We start from the raw sequence: 6,477 nt of genomic DNA, 5'->3' as shown, positions 1-6,477 counted from the left end.
TGTAGTCAATCTGATTCCTGTGTGTCCCATATATTAGGGTCCCTATATTTGCCCCTAGTTTTTCCGTGAGGAACTGTATATTTTTAGGTTTCACATTTAAGTCTTTGCTCCATCTGGAGTTAGTTTTTGTGTATGGTATGGGGTACAGATCTTGTTTCATTTTTCTGCAAATGGATATCCAGTTTTGCCAGCACATTTATTGAACAGACAATCTCTTCCCCATTGACTGGATTTCAGCACTTTGTCAAAGATCAGCTGACCATAGGTTGATGGACCTATTTCTGGCTTCTCACTTCTATTCCAGGAGATCTGGTAGCATAGTGCCTAAGGCACTTGACTGCTAACCAGAAGGCTGGTGGTTCAAACCCACCAGCCACTCCTCGGAACGAAGGTTTGACAATCTACTTCTGTAGTGATATTGTCTCAGAAACCCAAGGAGGGGTTGCTATGAGTCGTGTCCATCATGACAGCACATTAACAACAACAACAATTCTATTCCATTGGTCTATGTGTCTGTCATTGTACCAATACCAGGCAGTTTTGACTACTGTGGCTGTATAGTAGGTTTTGAGATCTGGCAGTGTGAGACCTCCTTTGTTCTTCTTCAATAATGCTTTGCTTATCCAAGGTCTCTTTCCTATCCATATAAACTTAATGATTGGTTTTCCCATATCCTTAGAGAATGATGATGGGATCTGTATTGGATTTGTATTGAATGTATACATTGCTTTAGGTAGAATTGACATTTTCACAATGTTCAATCTTCCTATCCACAAGCATGGTATATTCTTCCATTTATGTAGAATAAACTTCTTAGAGTAGTTTTTATAGTTTTCTTTGTACAGGTCTCTTGTGTCTCTGGTAAGATTAATTTCCAAGTTTTATTTTTTTGTTAGCTACCCACCAGCTACTCCTCAGAAGGAAGGTTGGGCAATCTACTTCCGTAGTGATACTGTCTTGGCAACCCAAGGAGAGGTCGCTATGAGTCGGGGCTGACTCGACAGCACATAACAACAACAACATTTTAAATGGTATTGATTTCCATATTTCTTTTTCAGCAATCTCTTTGCTGGTGTAGAGGAATCCAACTGATTTTTGAATGTTGATCTAGTATCCTGCCACGATGCTAAATCTCTCAATAATGCCAGTAGATTTTTTTTTTTTTCTAACCAAGCGTCATTTATTTCTTTTGTCATTGCCAAACAGTCCCCAGTTCATTCTTACCAGAAATTAACATAGCTTCTTCATTTCTCCTCCCTGGCAACCCTTATCTACTAAAAAAGCTTTAAGGGCACAATTGCCAATGAAAATATACCAGGTACTTCACTTGTTTCAAAACTATCTATTCTGGCAGCATCCAAATCACGTTTCAATGCTCCCTAATTTGAAAGCGGTCTTCACAGTAGCCCACATTTTAAAGCTATTTGGAGGAGCACAGAGAAGAACAGAGAGTTGAAGAGTGATAACAGCCTTTCAGATTTTGAAAAGGTAGTTACATGTCCAAATCAGGGTTAAGGGTCCCTAATTTTTTATGCGGCATACCACAAAAATAGGCAAGAATATGTAAGACCAATATTATTGAAACAGGGAAGAGAATCCAGAAACATGACAAGAAAGCTGCTATAACCAATACTCCAAAGAAAGCCAACATCAAAAAGAAAAAGCCCATTAGACAAGTGCAGGTAGGCATGAGGTAGAGAAAAAAAGTTTTTCTTTTCATCTCCAGATAAGTGTCTACATCTGGTATTCAAAGTATCAGTACATAAAAAGGACAGAACTTCATGGAAGGACAATATTCTCAGAAATTTTCTGAGACAAGAGAATGGCTAAAGATGAGGAGGACTCTTGGGGTTTAGATTAGCAAGTGAGGTAAAGCCCAGGGGAAAAGGAATGTGCACCTTGTCTGCCAATATTAGGATATTATTAGGAACACTGTGCCAAAACATCGGGGCAATGTGACAGTTATCAATCCTGAAGATCAAGGGAGCAGAAGCAAACCTCAGGATGGCACGAATAGCAACATATGAGACCATTGCCCCAAGAAAGCTGGAACAGAATTTTTTGCTGCTTCTACTTTATTCTTTCCAGTCATTTTATTGTTACTCCTAAGCCTGATTTTCATGGCTGTGGGTCTAGTTAGTCACTGCTACTTGATATAAACAAAACATTTCCCAATATGAACAGTCTAGGGAGGTTCTAGCTTTTTCATCCTATGTCCATTTTCTTACTTTCACTCCTAAAACTGTATTGCATTGTTTGTTGAAACCATTAACAAACTGACTCTATAAAATTTTGTTTCCCAAGGAGACAGGGTAACCCTATTACATAAATGACAACAGTTCTACATTCTACACCCCGGAAAGAAAGGACACCAAACAGGTTTCTTAGTTTTATACAGGGCAAGAAATGCCTATAGTTGGCCTTAAGAGAGCAAGGTATCTCTTTGGGCAAGGTTTGAGTCAGAAAAACAAGAGGATCTGTTAAGGAATAGCAGGAAAACCTACCATAAGCGGGAGGAAGTGAATAAGTAGGGAAAACAGGGAAATTTACATAGGAGGAAGAAGCTGAGAAAGTCAAAAACAAATGAAAAAGTCCATTTCTCTCGCTCAGCCCCCATGACTCAATCCTCCCAGCACAGGTCCCTGTAACAACAGCATCACATCCACTCTAGGAGCACTCATACTGACTGCCTGTATTTCCTCCCTCGTCTACGATTAGTCTTTGGGGGCTTTACTTTTGGAAATGTGCTGGTACTGGCTCCTGCTCTGGTTCCTTACAGGAGGTCGACACTACCAGTTCCTCATTACTCTGCCTGCTCCTTCCCTACTCTAAGACTCAGCTCTGTCTCAGCACGCTCAGGGTCAGATTGCTGCCGCCTTCTTAGAGACCTTCTGCTCCTGTGCTGCTGCCTCCGCCTTTCTTCTTGCTGCCGCTGCTTTATCTTCATGAGCTTTTCAAAGCTTTTAGTTGTTGAAGGGTTTACAATGAACCAGTCCTCAGCATGAACAGAGTTGATGTGATACTTGACACCACTCTCTGACACAAATTCTTTCTGGCACAGAAGACATTGGTATTTTCCAGCCACAAAGTTTCCCAATGTGCAAGAGCCCAAGTGAGCTTTAAGGCTAGATACACTACTGTAGACAGCCTCACAACCCTGGTTAGGACACTAAATGTGACAATACTTCTTGACCTCTACCTTCCATTTGTGTGGTACTTCCTGGCTGAAGGTAGGTAGCCCAGGGCGGGTATATTTTAACTTCTGGTCATCAGGTACCAGATCTTGAAGTACTTTTCTCTTAGGCCATTCTTTGGCCAGTTCTGCAGTGGCCAGCTTCTGCAGGTGGTATACAGCTATCTTCGCAGAAAGCCTCTGAACTCAGCCCCCACTCTTTGATTCTAGGCTCATATCCTTTAAGCATTCTAGCTGTCATGACTCAGAGAAGAGGGGGATAGGCCCATGCTCTAACCTCAGATGATACTCAAGTCCAGCCTTCGATTTATATGGCTTTTCACAGTGATGACATTTCAGGGTCATCTTCTCCAGCTCTGCAGCCTCTTTGCCACATGGTACATGTATCCCATGATGCTGGTGAACGTACTAGAGCAACTCTCATGCATGCATCTGATCTTTCCTAGTCTCTTCAGAACTGTTCGGAGTCATTCTCTCTCAGTTGGCTTATCCAACTCACCTCCAGTCTTCAAAATGGACAAACTGTTACAATTTGCCATAACATGATACTTCATCCCTGCCAGTGAACGAAGCTGTTTCCCATAATGATGACAAGTAAACATTTCCTATCTGCAATTTTCCATGTGTTTCTTTAAACCTCACTGACTGACAGGTAGGACAGGACACACTGCCCTTATCCACGATTTCTAAGTACCACTGCTCCTCCAAACTGCCTGCTGGATAAGCTGGTGGTGGTTCCTTCCAAATACGATAAGTCTGGGGTTTGGAGTTAGTCTGAGTTTTAGGCCGTGGTTTCCTCCCATAAAGCTTTTGTTTCTTCTGAGAAAATTATCGATAGTCTTCATCTTCCTGCCTGGGTTTCCTTCTTCCCTTGGTTGATACTCCATCTGACCCTTCAACATGGGAAGTAGCAGCTGACTTGATCTTTCTCATCTTCATCAAGTAGGGAGATCTTCAGAAGGATGATGGAAAATCACTCACTGGTTCACATGAAGAGGCAGATGATGAACCACTGAAGGAGTCATCGTGAGGGATAATGTACTGGAAGTTATTATCCTTTATGGAGCACCGGTTCCTGTTCTTACTTCCCATGATCTTCCTCGTTCTCCTCTGCTGCTTAAAGGATGTGGGTCCCGGAGTAGCAGGTACTGCACCAAGTCTGGAAGACATCACTCCCTCTCCACACCTAACAAATTCACCCAGGGGCTCCGGCCAGGCCAACACCACTTCCGCTCTCCTCGCCATTCCCGGATATGGAGTCGATGTCAACAAACTCAGTTCTGAATGCCAGTAGATTTTTGACTGAGTCTCTTGGGTTTTCTAGGTATCAGATCATGTCAACAAATAGGGGTAGTTTGACTTCTCCCTTACCAATTTGGATGCCTTTCATTACCCTATCTTGCCTTATTGCCCTGGCTAGAACTTATGTACAATGTTGAATAAAAGTGGTGATAGAGAGCATCCTTGTCTGGCTCCTGTTCCTAAAGGCAATGATTTCAGTCTCACTCCTTTGAGAATAATGTTGGCTGATGGTTTTGTATATATGCCCCTTCTTATGTTGAGAAATATCCCTTCTTTTCTTATTTTGCTGAGAGGTGGTTTTTTTTTTTTTTTTTTTTTTTTTTTAATCAGGAATGGGCGTTGGATTTTATCAAATGCCTTTTCTGCATCAATTGATGTGATCATGTGATTCTTCCCTTTTGCTTTTTTTATGTGGTGGATGACATTGGTTGTTTTTCTAATGTTGAACCATCCTTGCATACCTGATATGAACCCCACTTGGGTATAAAGAATTATTTTTTTGATATATTGTTGGAGTCTATTGCCTAGGATTTTGTTGAAGATTTTTGCATCTATATTCATGAGGGATATTGGTCTGTAGTTTTCCTTTTGAGTGATATCTTTGCTTGGTTTTGGTATCAAGGTTATGCTTGCTTCATAAAATGAATTAGGGAGGATTTAATCTTTTTCTATGTTTTGAAATATATTGAGTAGGATTGGTGTCAGTTCTTCTCTGAAAGTTTTGTGGAATTATCCAATGAAACCATCTGGGCCAGGGCTTTTTTCTTGGTAATTTTTTTATGACCTGTTCAATTTCTTCTTTTGTTATGTGTGTGTTCAGTTTTTCCACATCAGTCTGTGTTAGTTTACGTAAGTAGCATGTTTCTAGAAATCTTTCCATTTCTTCCAGATTTTCAAGCTTGTTGGAGTACACTTCTTCATAGTATCATGATACTGCCTTTTTCATTTCAGTTTTTTCTGTTGTGATGCAGCTCATTTTGTTTCTTAACTGTATTATTTGTATTCTCTCCCTCATTTCCTTTGTTAAATTTGCCAGTGGTTTGTCAATTTTATTAATCTTTTCAATAAACCAACTTCTAGTTTGCTTGATTCTTTCTGTCATCTTTCTGTTGTCTACTTCATCGATTTCTGCTCAAACCTTTATAATTTCCTTTCTTCTGATGACTATAGGCTTTTCTTGCTGTTCTTTTCCTAATTGTGGGAGATGTTGGTTTAATGTGTTGATGTTGGCTTTTTCTTTCTTTTTTTTTTTTTGTTTCTTGTTTTTCTTTGATATGTGCATTTATTGCTATAAATTGGCCTCTTGTCACTGTTGTTGCTGTGCCCCAAAGATTTTGGTATGTTGTGTTTTAATTCTCGTTTGATTCAAGGAATTTTTAAATTTCTTTTTTTATTTCTTCTCTTACCCAGTCTTTCTTAAGGAGGGTGTGGTTTAGTTTCCACATGTTTCCTCTTTTTTTCATTGATCTTCACATGGTTGATTTCTAATTTAATAGCGTTGTGATCTGAGAAGATACTTTGCAGTATTTTGATATTTTTAAATTTATTAAGGCTTGTTTTATGACCTAACATATGGTCTATCATGGAAAATGTTCCATGTATACTGGAAAAAAATGTATATTGTGCTGTTGTAAGTTAAAATGCTCTAGATGTTATAAAGTCAAGTTGGTAGATTGTATTGTTTAGTTCTTCTGCATCTTTGTTCACTTTCTTTCTAGTTGTTCTAGTATTGATAGAAAGTAATATACTAATACTATGACTGTGAGGAGCTCTGGTGGTATAGTGCTTGAGGCATTTGACTGCTAACTGCAAGGCTGGCAGTTCAAACCCACCACCCACTCCTTGGAAGGAAGATTGGGCAAACTACTTCCATAGTGATACGCTTCAGAAACCCACAGAGACATCACTGTGTCTTGGATCCTACTCGATAGCAGTGAGTTTGGTTTGGGAGTACTATGACTATGGAGTCATCTATTCGCTTT

The 6,477-nt window shown here is 39.9% G+C and overlaps 1 protein-coding gene across 1 annotated transcript in view; it reads left to right on the top strand.

Moving 5' to 3' along the window:
• The window catches only part of RGS7 (regulator of G protein signaling 7), a 566,544-nt gene that overhangs the window by 472,028 nt on the left and 88,039 nt on the right, over window positions 1–6,477 (top strand). The gene's annotated exons all lie outside the window — the stretch shown is intronic.

Source organism: Orycteropus afer, unplaced genomic scaffold (genome assembly GCF_000298275.1).
Source record: "Orycteropus afer afer isolate SDZICR_OR568_19922 unplaced genomic scaffold, OryAfe1.0 scaffold00096, whole genome shotgun sequence".
Taxonomy (NCBI): domain Eukaryota; kingdom Metazoa; phylum Chordata; class Mammalia; order Tubulidentata; family Orycteropodidae; genus Orycteropus; species Orycteropus afer.
The sequence above is the reverse complement of the archived record's forward strand: the minus strand, read 5'-3'. Positions and strand labels throughout refer to the sequence as shown.